The sequence below is a fragment of the Pantherophis guttatus genome, chromosome 7 (assembly GCF_059756535.1).
Source record: "Pantherophis guttatus breed Tessera chromosome 7, ASM5975653v1, whole genome shotgun sequence".
In the NCBI taxonomy this organism is placed as follows: Eukaryota; Metazoa; Chordata; class Lepidosauria; order Squamata; family Colubridae; genus Pantherophis; species Pantherophis guttatus.
The window spans coordinates 46,434,262-46,450,933 of record NC_142069.1 but is presented as its reverse complement, the minus strand read 5'-3'; the positions used below and the strand labels follow the sequence as shown (position 1 = coordinate 46,450,933).

At 42.9% G+C, this 16,672-nt stretch overlaps 1 long non-coding RNA gene across 3 annotated transcripts in view; it reads right to left on the bottom strand.

Annotated features, from left to right (window-relative positions):
• Positions 1-16,672, bottom strand: part of LOC148112829 (uncharacterized) — a 61,052-nt gene that overhangs the window by 28,582 nt on the left and 15,798 nt on the right. The gene's annotated exons all lie outside the window — the stretch shown is intronic.

The following is a 16,672-nucleotide window of genomic DNA, read 5'->3' as shown; positions in this document are numbered from 1 at the left end:
CTCTGGTTATACTTCTAAGTTATTATTATTATTATTATTTATTTAATTTGTATACCGCCCTTCTCCCAGAAGGGACTCAGGGCAGTGAACAGCCAAAATTAAAAAACATACAAATACAAAAGTTAAGATAATTAAAAAGAATTAAATCACTAGCTTCCCAATTTAAAACCCCCAAATCCATAAGGAGGATGTCCAGGAGGATGCCCAAGTTGTGAGCCCCCTCTGTGGGGGTCAGTGACTCGCTCCCAATAGCCAGCGATGGCACCAGCTGGCTATACCGGGACGCCGGCATCCACAGCCACTCGGTCTTGGAAGGGTTGAGCCGAAGCCTGTTCCTCCCCATCCAGACCCGCACGGCCTCCAGACACTGGGACATCACTTCGAGGGCATCATTGGAGTGGTCTGGGGTGGAGATGTACAGCTGAGTATCATCAGCGTACAGATGGCATCGCACCCCAAAACCACAGATGATCTCACCCAGTGGCTTCACATAAATGTTGAACAGGAGGGGCGAGAGGACCGACCCTTGAGGCACCCCGCAAGCAAGGCGCCTCGAGGTCGACCTCTGCCCCCCTGCCAACACAGACTGCGACTGGTCAGAGAGATAGGAGAACCACCGCAACACGGTGCCTCCCACCCCCAATCCCTCCAGCCGGCGCAGCATGATACCATGGTCAATGATATCAAAAGCTGCTGAGAGGTCTAACAGGACCAGAACAGAGGAACAACCCCTGTCCCGAGCCCTCCAGAGATCATCCACCAATGCGACCAATGCCGTCTCCGTGCTGTACCCAGGCCTGAAGCCGGACTGGCACGGATCTAGATAGACGGTTTCATCCAGGTACTGTGGGAGCTGTCGCGCAACCACACTCTACACAACCTTCGCAACAAAGCGAAGGTTGGAGACCGGACGGTAATTTGCCAAAACGGCCGGGTCCAGAGAAGGCTTCTTGAGGAGGGGCCTCACCACTGCCTCTTTCAAGGCGGGAGGCAAGAAACCCTCACTCAGAGAAGCATTTATAATCCTCTGGAGCCAGCCTCGTGTTGCCTCCCGGGTGGCCAGTACCAGCCAGGAGGGGCACGGGTCCAATAAACGTGGTTGCGTTTAACCTCCCCAGAATCCTGTCCACGTCCTCAGGAGTCACAGGGTCGAACTCATCCCAGGTAACATTCTCAAGACCAGCCTCAGTCACCCCGCCGGGATCTACCCAGTCAGAGTCCAAGCCTTCCCGAATCTGAGTGATTTTATTGTGCAGATACTGTGCAAAATCCTCAGCCTGCCCTTGCAAGGGGTCTTCCCACGCTCCCTGATGTAGGAGAGAGCGAGTCACCCTAAACAAGGCGGCTGGGCGGTTATCTGCCGATGCAATAAGAGCGGAAAAGTGGTTACGCTTTGCCGCTTTTATCGTCACTAGATAGGTCTTAATATGAGACCTAACTAGTGTTCGGTTGGATTCGGAGCGACTAGCCCTCCAACCGCTCTCTAGGCATCTTTTCTGGTGCTTCATCTCCCTCAGCTCCTCGGAAAACCAAGGGGCCGGGCAGGTTCGGCGTCGGGTCAGAGGCCGCAAAGGCACGACTTGGTCCAGAACACCAGCAGCCGTCCTATCCCAAGCAGCCACCAGATCTTCAGCTGAGTCGTGAGCCAGAGTTTCAGGAATTGGCCCAAGCTCCCTCTGGAACCTATCAGGATCCATCAGGCGCCTGGGGCGGAACCACCTGGTTGTTTCCGCCTCCCTGCAGTGGGGTGCAGCGGTCAAAAAGTCCAGCCTCAGGAGAGAATGGTCCGACCATGACGGGTTCAGTAACTATATCCCCTATATCCAGACCACTCCGCCACTGACCAGAGATAAAAACCAAGTCCAGAGTGTGTCCTCCCGCATGAGTGGGGCCATGAATTAATTGTGTCAGGTCCATGGCTGTCATGGAAGCCATAAACTCCTGAGCCATCCCAGACACCTCACCGGCAGACGGCAGGTTGAAATCCCCCATGACCAAAAGTCTGGGGGTATCAACCGCCACCCCGGCAATAACATTGAGAAGCTCGGGCAGGGCCGCTGTCACGTGGCAGGGAGCCAGGTACGCAATCAGCAGGCCCACCTGCATCCCATGGCCCCACTTCACCAGGAGAGACTCCGGCTATCTGAGGTACAGTGGCCTCCCTCAGAACAAGACCTTCCTTTATAACGACCGCCACCCCCCCACCCCTGCCCTGGGCCCTTGGCTGATGGAATGCGCGGAAACCTGGTGGGCACATCTCTACGAGGGGGACCCCCCCTCTTGGCCCAGCCAGGTCTCTGTAATACCTGCCAGGTCCGCACCCCCCTCCTGTATTAGCTCACAAATGAGGGGGGCCTTATTAACCACGGACCTGGCGTTGCACAGCATCAGTCTAAGGCCTGGGCTCTGAGACTCTGGACAGCCGGGGAGACGAGAAGAGTCATGGGGGCCGAGGCATGCCACCGCTTGGAGATAGCGGGTGCGTGCCCCCACCACCTGATGTGGCCCCCTACTCCTGCCATATCTGCCCCTCCCAACCACGGTCCTGATGGAATTGCCCTCCACCCTATCAGCACTGAGCTCCTCCACACCCCGCTCCCCGTCTTCCGTTCCATGCCCCTGTAACGAGCCTGACCTATGCCCCTCCCTCCCCAACCCCTGTCCTAAACCCCTTAAAAGATTACAAAAAGACAATTTTAAAAAACCCCACAACCCCCTCTTTGCGGCATGCCACCTCTCGGGGTTCCAAAGCCCGTCATCGAGGTAGGCCCTCGATAGAGTGGAGGGCCAAGCCTGCGAGAGGGGGGAGTCTCGCAGACCAAGAAGCTCCGCTGCGGAATACATCTTGACGACAGAGGATAGGAGCAACCATATCCTAGGGGTCCATATAGAAGGTCCAGGGGAGAGACATGGAATGGGAGTCTCAAAAGCATTTTCAACAAGACCAGGTCCACTGTCCCCTCACAACAGAGGACGAAGTCAGGTTCCAGGTCGACCACAGTCCAAGGGGGGGGGATAGACCCAACCACCCTCTCACGGTGGTCCGATCAACCAGTCGACCCCCTCTTGTGGTGAGATGGCAGCGATGAACCAATGCAGACAGCACAGCACCCGGGGCTCAGGTCCAAAAACCGCCCTCTCCCGGCGGTTGGTTCAATGGTCAAGTCCCCTCTGCTGGCAGATGCAAGAAATTCGATATCATCCCAGTTCAGCCCCTAGGGGCCCCGATGTCAGAGCCACCCTCTCATGGTGGTTTAACTGAGCCCAGCCCTCTCAGCTGATGGGATGGTGCCATGTACCAGCCCCCATTCAGATTTAAATAGTCCTCCCCGCAGTTAGGGAGAGTTCAGATGAAAATAAACTTGGCATCAAGTGAGTCAGTGAGCTAGCCGACAATCCAAGGTGGGCATAGTCCCGGCAGAGAAGCATTGGGGAGAAGCAGGGGCAGTTATCTCTAGCCCCCCCCCCCAGCCCCCACATAAGCAATGGAGGCCTCCCAAGGTCTAAAAGCGTCTCATGCCAGGTCCTCGCCCAACCCAAAAGGCGGATGATCCCCTGGCCTCGTTGCCCCCCCATCCCCAGCTTCCTGGGGGGGGGTGCCCTCCTGCCAGGCCCTCTGGACTGCCATCACAGCTGCCGTTGTCATGCCATCGCCGCCGTCGCTGCCGTAACACCCAAAAGGTCTGGCAGCATCCCGAAGATCTTCTGGGAAATCCGGCAACTCCGCCAGCACTCCGGGCAACCCCTCAGCCTGGGAAATCGCCATGCAGCAGCGCCCCAGGCAAAAACGCCGCCACACCGATTCAGACGCCCACGTGGGCTCCAGCTGGAGGAAAACGCTGCCGACGCCCAGCTGATGCAGTCTGCTGCTCCCGACATTGCCCGACGCTCTCTCTCTCTGCCCAGCCTCAATATCCAGAGGGGAAAAGACCCTCTCCATGTAGGCAGAGAGTTCTCCTAACCGGGCCTGGGGTCGTAGATCTTCACAACGACCTCCAAAAGCCCCCAAAGGGTAGGTCAGTCCCCATCTTCAAGCTGCGATCTCGGCAACCGTCGCCATCTTGGGCATGCGCAAATAAATAAGTTGCTTACTTTATATTCCTCCTGATTTAATACATGTAATAACTGAAAGTTGTTTTTATAAAAAAACACTTTATAGTAAGCTTTATAGAAATAAAGAGACAAAAAGTGAAAATAGGCATTTTGCCAATTAGTCTTTGTAAGGTGGCAGATGCAGTAAAAGTGCTATACTCAATTTGCCAGCAAATTTGGAAAACTCAACAGTAGCCACAGGATTGGAAAAGATCAGTTTACATCCCAATTCCAAAGAAAGGCAATGCTAAAGAATGTTCAAAGTATCGCACCATTTCACTCATTTCACATGCTAGTAAGGATATGCTTAAAATCCTACAAGCTAGGCTCCAGCAGTATGTCGATCGAGAACTACCAGAAGTACAGGCAGGATTTTGAAGAGATAGAAGAACTAGAGATCAAATTACTAACATATGCTGGATCATGGAGAAAGCTAGGGAGTTCCAGAAAAACATCTACTTCTGCTTCATTGACTATGCTAAAGCCTTTGATTGTGTGGATCATAACAAATTGTGGCAAGTTCTTAAAGAGATGGGAGTACCAGACCATCTTATTTGTCTCTTGAGAAACCTATATGCGGGTCAAGAAGCCACAGTGAGAACTGGACACGGAAGCACTGATTGGTTCAAAATTGGGAAAGGAATCTGGCAAGGCTGTATACTGTCGCCCTGCCTATTTAACTTATATGCAGAGCACATCATGAGAAAGGTGGGGCTAGATGAATCAAAAGTTGGAATTAAGATTGCCGGGAGAAATCTCAACAACCTCAGTTATGCAGATGATACCACTCTAATGGCAGAAAGCGAAGAGAAGCTAAAGAGCCTCTTGATGCAGATGAAGAAGGAGAGTGCAAAAGTTGGCTTGAAACTCAACATTAAGAAAAGATCATGGCATCCGGCCCTCTCAATTCCTGGCAAATAAATGGGGAAGAAATGAAGATCACCGCAGATGGGGACTGCAGCCAAGAAATTAAAAGACGCCCATAGGGAGGAAAGCTATGGCAAATCTGGACAGCATACTAAAAAACAGAGACATCACCCTGCCAATAAAAGTGCGTATAGTCAAGGCTATGGTTTTCCCAGTTGTAATGTATGGCTGTGAAAGTTGGACCATAAGAAAAGCTGAGTGCCAAAGAATTGAGGCCTTTGAACTATGGTGCTGGAGAAGACTCCTGCGAGTCCCTTGGACTGCAAGGCGAACAAACTTGTCAGTCCTAGAGGAGCTAAACCCTAACTGCTCTTTAGAAGGCCAGATCCTGAAGATGAAACTCAAAATATTTTGGCTACCTAATGAGAAGGACTCACTGGAGAAGAACCTAATGCTGGGAAAGATTGAGGGCAAAAGAAGAAAGGGACGACAGAGAATGAGGTGGCTGGATGGAGTCACTGAAGCAGTAGACGTGAGCTTAAATGGACTCCAGAGGATGATAGAGGACAGGGAGGCCTGGAGGAACGTTGTCCATGGGGTTGTGATGGGTCGGACATGACTTCGCAACTAACAACAAAAAGGTGGCAGATACTGCTTACCAGTAGAAGCAAGCTACAAGTTTACTTCTCAAAATCTTACTGGAGAATCATCTTTGAAAAACAATCTACTTGGCACTCATAACATAATTGTATGCTTTTTATTTATTCAATTTCTATCTATTTCATAGTGGCCATTTATGCATGTGTTTGAAGTATAAAACTTTTAAGGCTATGATTCTTTTACCTTTAAATCCACGATCCCCTATTTATGTTTCTGATATATGTGTAAGTTGGAAGACTAATGGAAGAATTTTGTATATTAGTAAACAGATGTTACTGATATCTTAACCTTATCAATGGTTTTATAATTTGTGTAGTGGATGCTATAGTCTTAAAAAAAAAATACACCCTCTTGTGAGTTCTATGGTTTTAGATATCAGGATATAGATCTTTTACCTATAAGTAGGTAAATACAACTTCAGATGTACAACACCACCTGACATGTTACACAATGTCATCTGTTTTACAAAAAGAAAGCCAAAATGAAGAGGGCATGTATGAAAGACTAAGTATACTTTATGATTCAATAACTTGTAGAACCACTCTTAGCAGCAATAACTTGACATAATCATTTTCTGTATGTCTCTCACATCATTGTGGAGGAGGTTTGGCCCAATCTTCTTTACAATATTGCTTCAATTCATTGAAGTTTGTGAGCATTTGTTTATGCACAGCTCTCTTGAGGTCCCACCACAGCATTTCAATTGGGTTGAGCTCTGGACTTTGAGCCATTGCAACACATTCTTTCCTTTTTCAGCCGTTTTGTTGTAGATTTGCTGGTGTGCTTGGAATCATTGTCCTGTTGCATGACCCAATGTTGGTTTAGCTGTCAGGCAAATGGCCTCACATTTGACTCTAGAATACTTTGGTATACAGAGGAGTTAATGGTCGACTCAATAACTGCAAGGTGCCTAGATCCTGTGGCTGCAAAACAAGTCCAAATCATCCATCCTCCACTTTTGCTTGACAGTTGGTATGCAATGTTTGTGCTGATAGGCTGTGTTTGTTTTTTTGCCAAACATGGCATTGTACATTATGGCCATACATCTCCATATTGGTCTCATCTGTTCAAAGGATAGTGTTCCAGAAGTCTTATGATTTGTTCAGATGCAGCTTGGCAAATTTAAGCCCTGCTGTCTTGTTCTTTTTAGAGAGAAGAGGCTTTTTCCTGGCAACCCTTCCAAACAAATCATACTTGTTTAGTCTTTTTCTAATTGTACTGTCATGAACTTCAAGATTTAACATGCTAACTGAGGCCTGTTAGAGTCAGCTGTAACTCTTGTATTTTTTGCAATTTCTCTGAGCATTGCACAGTCTGACCTTGGGGTGAATTTGTTGGGATATCCACTCCTGGGAAGATTGGCAACGGTCTTGAATGTTTTGTACTTTGAATAATCTTCCTCACTGTAAAATGATGGACTTTAAATTCTTTGGAAATGACCTTATAACCCTTCCCAGGTTGACAGGCAGCAACAATTACTTCTCTAAGATCACTGCTGATGTCTGTCTTCTTTGACATTGTGTTAATACACACCAGAATGCTGGAGACTAGCAAACTCCTAAAACTTCGGCTTTCATAGAGGTAGTCACACTTGATGATCAATTGATCAAGGGTATTTGATTAGCAACACCTGGCTGCTATTTAATTTCTTCATATCTATGGAAGCAGTAAGATTGCACTCAGTTTTTCACACATGCTTCGCCAGTTTGGCTTTTTTTTGTAAAAAATTATGACATGATGTAATATGTCATACATTTTTGTTCAGTTTTAAGAACTGCTAAGGACCAGATGATTTTTACTATGTCCCGCTATATAAAACCACAGAACTCCAAGAGGATATACTTTTTCACATGACTGTATATTAGGGAATATTTTTGAAGTAAATTCAATTTATTCAAAGAATGTACACTATTTCTAAGAAGCAGGGAACACTAAGAATTGCTTTTAGAAATTTAATTCTTTATGTAAATTATGGAAGAGGTTAATTAAGAGACCAGGGTAGAATGATTTAATCACTTTCCTTTAACAGATTGTGGTTCATGAGTAATAGAAAAACTGCTACTTCTACCCTCCAGCATCTGTGGCCAAAATTGGTCTCTTTGTTCCATGTAACAATCCTAATACAGGTAGCCCTCAATTTATGATTATAATTGAGTCTGGAATTAGCTTTGCAAGTAATTGCCGTTGTTAAACAGGTTACCATTTGACCAGGCCTGACTTTACATTTTTTTTGTGGTGGCCAGTAAGCAACCATTAAATGAACCATTATATCCAATTAGTATTTTTTGCTAGAGACCAAAAGTAAAATCTGAAAAATGGCAAAAAGAACAAAATGATCATATGACAGGCATTGCAAGTGGCTGTAAGGGTGAGGCAATTGTCAAATGCCCAAAGTGCAAACATATGACCATGGGAGAGTATGTGATCATCATAACTTCAAAATTGGATCGTAAGTACTTTTCATGAGGCCTTTCCTAACATATGGTCACACCTTTCAGTGTAAATCAAGGACTGCCTGTAAGAATGTGCTTTTAAAATATTGGTCCATAATGCAGAATTGCTAGTTGGTCCAATACAGTTTTAGATATTTCAATTTTAGATGTTCCATTATTGGGAACAATTTTTATATAGTATTGAGCACCTATTTAAAAAGCATTAAAACATGGCTTCCGGTTTGCTGCTTGTCGCCGCCAGACGATCTCTTGGGATCGCCAGCCCCACTGCCTGTAAAGAGCCGCCTTCACAACAGAATGGCGGCTCGAAAAAACTCCGTTTCCACGAGGAAATGGAGATAGAGCAGGCTAGGGTGGGTAGAGCTCTCTGCGTAGCCCCAAAAGTTTTTATTTTATTTTTGGGACGGAGCAGATGAGACTCCCCATATCCCTAGCTGCCGCTCCGGGCTTTGGGAGACCTCTGCCTATGCAGAGCTAGGCGACAAGAACAAGCCCACAAATTTAACAGATTAATCAAAGAGGACGTGAGCTGGACCTGTGATCCTGAATCGCAAGTATTTTATTTATTTTATAAAAGTTATTCAAGAAAGTAAGAAGGAAAAAAGATTTTTTAAAATGGCGACTGCCGCGGCTTGAGAAGGGGCTGAAAGGGAAAGTCCTTCCGCTTTCTATTACTACAAAGTAGCGGAATAAATACTTTTGGCTACAATTGAAGATAAAACTTCACTTTTGTGTCTTTTTTCTCCTGGAGATTTGATATTGATCTTGATTGGAAAGAAGTTTTTTTTTTTCCCTGCTTTTCTTCTCTTTTCTAAAAAAGTTTGTCTGGGCGGAAACATGGCATTGAGATTTATAAAGTCAGACAAACAAGCAGTGGGGGGGGATTCCCCCATTAACAAATTACATGAACAAGTTCTAAGTCTCCAGTCTCAGAAACCTGATTTTAACATAATAGAATTTCTCTTAGAGGAGATTGTAAGAAGGGATGAGATTGTGAATCAGCACCTTGAAAAATTTAAGCAGGAAATTAAAGAATTGGTGCAATCAAAGTTTGATTTTTTGGAACGAAAGATTATAAAAATGGCTAATGGTTTTTCAGAATTTATGATCCAGTTGGATGCAAATACTAAGTTATTAGAGTCCAAAATGGAAGAAACTGAGGATAATTTGGACAATAGAATACAAAAAATTGAAAATGACTTGTCAAATACTCAAGATAATAGCCCAGAAGAAAAACCTAAAATGGAGGCTGATCAAAAGACTTGTAATGCAGAAAACATACAACAACGGATTGAAAGAGAAGTTTTAATGATGCAATATAATTTTACTGAATATGCGATTAGACTGAGAGGACTGCAGGAAAACAACAGAGATGATTTAAGGAAAATATCTTCTGAAATTCTGGCTGGGATTTTAAAGGTTCAACCTGAGGAAGTATTTTGTAGGATTGATAGAGTTTATAGAATAAATTCCTGGACTGCAAAGCAAAGGCAACTGCCTAGAGATGTGGTGATTTATTTTACAGATAAGGAGATAAGAAATAATATTGTGCAAAATTCTTACAATTCTACTTTGCAATGGTTTGGAAGAAAGATTTGGATATACAAAGAGCTCCCGCCCAAGATGATATCGGAAAGAAAGAAATTTGGTTTTTTGGTGACTGAACTTAAAAAAAGAAATATTCTATTCAGGTGGGATGCTCCAGTGGGTATTATATTGAGATATCAAGGAGAAAGATATCAATTAAATACTGTTGAAAAAGCGGAAGAATTTTATCAAAAAATTTTGAAAATGAATTCAACATCTTTATGCACAATACAGGATAAGCAGAAGGAATTGGAAATAAAGGGAAAACATCGAATTATAGAGGCTTCTGTAGACAAATTGCCTTCGGATTCTTTAGACACCCCAGCTGGATTATTTACAAATAAAAGAGAAGTGGCATCGGATTCTAACGTGATTATGATTCATCAAGTCACAGACAAGCATGGAAATCAATTAGCTGATATACAACTGTCAGAAAAGAAATATGAGTTACAGCAAAACCAACAAGATCAAGTCATAAACCAGAATGAAAATTGCTTAGTCGATATACAACTTGCAGAAAGGAAATTAGGATGGAGAACAAGCCCACAAAAGGAAAAGAAAAAAAGAAATAGGTCTCACAAAAATAAAAATTTCTAAATTAAGCAACAGTGAAGCCAGTTTTTTTTTTTTTTTAAATGAACGAATATATGAAAAGACAGTTGAGGCGAAGTATTGGTTAACAATATCCTGAGGAGAGTGACAGACCTCTGCAATGCCGTAATTTTGGGATGTGAAAAGAGCCTTAAACTGGTTGGATTGGAATTATCTATCTTGGAGTTCTTTTTATTGATAAATGTATTATATTTATGTCGAGCTATAAGGCTGGGGCAATTACGCTGGGGCATGCAGAAGATCTGGTTGTTACCCATTATGATGATGGGAATGAATAATCCTGAAGAAAACCACAATTACAGATACTGTATGGAATATAATTATAATGTCACTCAGGTGGTTGTTTTTCTTTTTTATATATATAGGAGGAGATTTATTATTGATGGGGGCAGAAGACAACTGAGGATTTGGAACAATCTGTTGCAACTAGGATCAGGGCCGGATTTTCCTATAGGCTAACTAGGCTTCAGCCTAGGGCCTCAAGATCCAGAGGGGCCTACACAGTGTGGGATTCTGGGGGTTCTAGGTGGCTCGGCCGAACCCTTTGTTAAATTGCTGGCTCCCCCGCCCCTCCGCACCACTATTTATTGCCAATAAATAGTGGTGGGCGAGGGGCGGGGGAGCCAGCAATTTAACAAAGGGTTCGTTGTTTTTTTTTTGTAATTTTATTGGCCCCCGGAGCTTCAGCAGAGGCTAATTGGCCTCCCAGCTCTCAGCTGATTTGTCTCCGCTGTTTTGCTCAGGGCTCTTCTGCTTCCGTGCAAAGAAACGAAACTGAAACTGCTTTGCTGTTACTGCAAGGTTGGAAAATTAGGCAGGCAGAATTCTTTTCTTTTTCCTCACCAAAAAAGGTACGTGCAAACAATGGGAATTTTAGGGAAAAAGAGAAGAGTTCAGGATTTTAAAACACAAAAGAAAAAAAAGCTGTATTTAACTAGGGAATTGTAATAATTGAGATACTATTAATTGTATATTTCTGAAAGCAGAAATGGTTACGTTGTGGTTTGGAGGAATATATGGGGGAAATTATTTGGTTTATTATTATTGGTAAATATAATTAATGGATTTGTAAGAAATTGGATTGCATGGAAATAATTGGAATATTCATGTTCATATTGATTAATATACAAAAAAGGTAGTTATATAACTAATTGATTTATATTAAAATGTTGAATTTATATTAAACAACTAATATTACATAATTAACCAATGTGAGGATGGATATAAAAATAGATGACAATGGGAAGGGGTATAATATAGAATAGAAGGGAAAAATTGAATTTGATTAAGATTAGAGATGAGGATGAGGGTAATATTGGTTTTTTACAAAAATAGATGAGGAATAAATATGGCAAAAAGGAAATATAGAAATTGTAAATTTAATTGAAATGACTAAACACTGTTTAAATTTGTGAACCGGCCAAATACTCTGTTCAAAGAAAATACATTGTATGTTTGTATGTGTGTTTCTAATTATTGTTATTTATTCATATTTGTTCTCTTTTATTCTTTAAAGTTTAACAATTCATTCTTTATCTTAATATCTTTATATTTGTTTGGGGTTGGCTTTCTTCCCTTTCATCTTTTTTATTGTATAGCAATCTTTCTCCTCAAACCTACCACCTCTCTTTTCTTTCCTTCTTACTTTCTCTTCCTCCCCCTCTTCTCCTCCCTACTTCCTCTTCCTTTCTCCTTCTCCTCCTCTCTTCCTCCCTCTCTCTCCTACTCTAATTTCCCTTCCCTTCCTTCATCCCTCTCTATTGCTGTATCCTTTTATGCATATGGACTACTCAGAGGGCTGAAAAAGTTATTTCTGACTGGTCCTTGCACTTTTGACCAGTCCTCGAACTTACGACTGTCCTCACATTTTACGTTTTTGCCCTATCTTGTCACCATGGTGAAGAAAAGCAGTTGTGAAATGAGTGACATGGTTGTTAAGAAAGCTGCACGGGCATAAATGTGAGGATGGTCATAAGTGTGAGGACCGGTTAAAAGTGCGAGGCCCAGTCAGAAATGACTTTTTTCAGCCCTCTGAAAAAAGTCTATGCACATAGCCACGCCCACCCGGTCACATGACGAGCTACCCACACCTACACAGTCACGTGACCAGCTAGCCATGCCCACCCAGTCACATGATTGCCAAGCCACACCCCCAACTAAGCCACGCCCACATAACCTGTTGTTAAAAAATTGAATCCCACCACTGGTGAAAGGGCCTCATAAGTGGAATAGCCTAGGGCCTCTTTCAATCTAAATCCGGCCCTGACTAGGATGCTATGTTACCCTAATATGGATGATGTACTCAACAATCTAGTGGAAAGACATTAAAGAAGATATTATATGGATTATAAACTTAAAGTTATTGATTTTTTCTATATAATGGAATACTTTTTTTTTTAGTAGGGTGGGTAGTAGATTAAAGATATTAAGAACTGTTGTGTATGACAATTTTGTAGGAACGTGGGTGGAGATAGGTTAGTTTACAGATTGTTTAGTTTAAGAAAAGGGATGCCTAAGTGATATACTTATGGGACTGGAGCAAATGGATGGAGCTGAATAAATGCTAAATTAGGATTTATGGGGAAGGCTGCTTTGAAATGTTATATTAATATATACAAAAGATTAAATGTTAAAGCAGGATTTATTATATAGTTTTAAAATGGAAGGTTGTTATGAAATGTTGTATTAATATACAGATATAAGTATGGGGAGGAGAAATAGGGCAGATTATTGTTAAATCGGGAGTTATAATAATATTATTATGTTAAATTAGAAGTTATTATGCAATGCTATAGTAAAATGATATTTTGAAATGTATGGTTAAAGGGGGAAGTAATAATATTAATAATATTATTAGTAAATAAGGGTCAGTATTTAGAGGAGGGAGTAAGGGGATGGTAAAATATTATATAATCTGTTATGAATTAGGTTTTTGTTGTGAGGAAGTCATGGGGGGGATGGGTGGTGAGGGGGGGTTAGGGAGGAGGGGGGAGAAAAATGTGGGGAAAAAAATTTGTATTTGAAAAAAAGCATTAAAACATTAAATTTGTTTAAGATAAGCTTCATTTCATGAGTAATTGTATAGTTGTATTAGATTATCAACATTCTTAATAAAAATAGATAGATAGATAGATAGATAGATAGATAGATAGATAGATAATTGTACAGTATATACCGTTCTTGCCCCAGCTCCTACTTACCTAGCAGTTCGAAAGCATGCAAATGTGAGTAGATAAATAGGTACCATTCGCTGGGAAGGTAACAGTGTTCACTTTGGCATATAGACATGCTGGCCCTGCGACTACAGAAGCATCTTCAGACAATGCTGGCTCTCTCAGCTAAGAAACAGATGAGCACCACCTCCTAGAGTTGGACCGGACTGGACAGGAGAAACCTTTACCTTTATATTTAATTGTATAGTTAGATCATTATGATTGAGTGTGAATTTCATTATGGTTTATTCATTAAGCCACTACATTTATTCAGTATACTGTACCAACAAAATATATCCTTTATTTCCAAAGTGGTTTTGGAACATACACATATCTTTCAGGCATTTATTGAAAATAAGAATAAAGAGTAGGTGCCACATGCACACTTTTGCCTTCTTGCCCCCCAGTGCAGAGAGCATTCTGGGAACCATAACAATAAGTAAGAAATAATCCATAATTAATAGGTATGCCACACCCCAGGAGCTATTTTGTAACATCCATGGAATGTCATTTTTTAAAATACCTACAGATCTGAAAGTCTGATGATCATGGGAATAAAATATTTTTGGCTGGAATTGAAGATCATGCTAAACCAAAACCAAATATAGTATATTATGGTATAGCATGTTCTGTCAATTCAGATGCTGTAATATTCTTTCAGTGATCTTATTTTATACATTTTTCTTTATGCACTTCCTAAGTACAGTAATTTAATTCATATCAGAAAACCCAAAAATTCACATTTTGAATTAACATTCAAAATCAATCAACAATAAAATTATGCAAGGTGGCTCATAAATCTGTTAATAGATCCATTGTGAATTCACTGTAGAATGAAGACTATGTTAGCCGATGGCAGTGATGGCTAACCTTTTTGCCGTTGCGTGCCAAAAGCAGGAAGAGCACGGGGAGGTTGCCAACATGTGTGCCCACCCCCATAATTGCGCCCCCCAGTTTTAGCACGTGATGGCATGGTGGGCCCAGTAGCCCCGTTTTTCACCCTCCCCAGGCTCCAGATGCTTTCTAGGAGCCTGGGGAGGGTGAAAACAGCCTTCCCCACCCTCTGAGAGGCCCTCTGGAGGCTGGAAACAGCTCATTTCCCAACTTCCGGTAGGACCGGAAGGCCCAAAAATCAGCTGGCCGGCGCATGCATGTGCGCTGGAACTGAACTACGGCAATGCTCGCGTTCCCACAGATATGGTTCCGTGTGCCACCTGTGGCACCCGTGCCATAGGTTCGCCATCACGGGCCTATGGAGTCAAAAATAAGACTGTTGCATTTTTTTCAGGCTTAAAAAGTATTACAAGGTATGGTTTTTCATGACCTAGTCCTAGAGCTTACCTTAATGCATGAAGTAGTTTAACTGGTGTAGAACTTAAATTAGAATAAAGTTATGGAAGGGAGGGAAAAATAGGTTATGCAGATGAAGTTTACATGTGAAACATATCAAGTAATAGTAATATGTCAAACACTCATTTTGTTTGTTCAGATTGTGAATGGTTGAAATCTGATGTATGCAAGTTCAAGAGTCTCAGTTGTGCTGCTAATTTTTCTGAAGCAGGCTTATACATCCATAGAATAGTTTTATGGTGAACTTTTTTGAATATAGACCAAATCTATGGATGCTGGGGTGGTCGTTATTGAGATTTTGATGGAACTTTGAGATATAATTTTCCATGGATTCAGATGATGAAAATGTTAATAAATCTAAAATAATGAAGGGTTTAGGGAATAAGAGTTGTCCTGTTGTCCTGATAAAATTGTCCTGTTGATTTTCAGGAATGTGTTTCCACTAAAGATAATGTAGTTATAGTTGAGTATAGAGTTACACAATCTGTTGGCAATTTGTATGCCCTTAGGAATTTTTTTTTCATCAGATTGCATATGTCTTTCTGAGAAGTTATTGCAGGATCTGAGGATAGAAATTGGTAGAATTTGATGTTAGTTACTTCTTGGCTTTGTTGCTCATAAAGAAAGTTGTCCCTCCTTTGTCAGCTTGTTTCATTATGGTATTGTTATTCTTGAAGCTTTAGAAATATCTAGTAACTATCCACATAATGAGATCATAGGTCCAATTTGATTCCCAGCACCTATTAAAAAATTGACCACAAAAACAGAATAATAGAATAGCACTGGTTGTCAGGTACAGCTCAGCTCAACCACTCAAACACAGTCTATATTGGACAATGACATTGCAGTTTCTCAACTATGGGCAGAGATTTATACTTGCATACAGACAACCATCCAGCCGGAAGAAGTGTCTCACAAGAAACAGGACAAAGATGCTAACAAGGGAAGCAATCCCTCAACAAACCCTGACTTCTTCTTTTGTATCAAAAGAAGCAATATATTTTCCAAGAACTTCATAATGAAGATTAAAGATATCTTCACATGCTCTTACTTTAACACGATACATGCCATCATCTACCAGCAAGGATCTAGACCAGAGATGGCTAACATTTTTGCTGTTGTGTGCCAAAAGCGGGGTGTGTGTGTGTGCAGGGGGAAACATGCGTTCCCACACCCATAATGCAATGCCCCCCGCGTGCCCTGCCCGCCCACGCATGCGCGTGTGACCTCCCCACTCCCCCCACCCCCACTCATGCATGTACAACCCCCCACACTCCCCCCATTATCAAGTCACCACTGCCAAATTGCCACAAGACAGCTCCACTTGGCCAACTCAAGTTGTCCATGGGGACAACTTGCTGCAGATGGCTGGAGGTAGAGCCAGGTGGATGAGTGGGCAGGTGGCAGACTGCGGTATCGCAGCCAGGGGCTTCCCGTTTTCACCACCCTGGCACCCTGGCGAGCTCTGGGCCGAAGAGGCCAGGGATAGTGGCGTGTTTGTGTGTGAAAATGGGATGTCCCCAGCCATCACTGCCTCCCTCCCTGCTCACTGCCATCATCATCCCCAACCTCTTAGGCCCATAGTTTTGTGCAGCTGCAGTGGCAGCAGTGGTGTGTGTGAAAGTGGGTACTTCTGACAACTGTCGCCTCCCTGCCACCCACTGCCTCTGCTGTTCCTGGTCTCTTTAGCTCAGAGCTTGGCATGGTGACAGCAATGAGGACCTGGTTTGTGGGGACAATAAGCTGACTTTGTAAAAAATATACAAAAGTATGAAGGCTATTGCTTAACGCATTGTAAGCCGCCCTGAGTCTCCGGAGAAGGATGGCATATAAATCAAA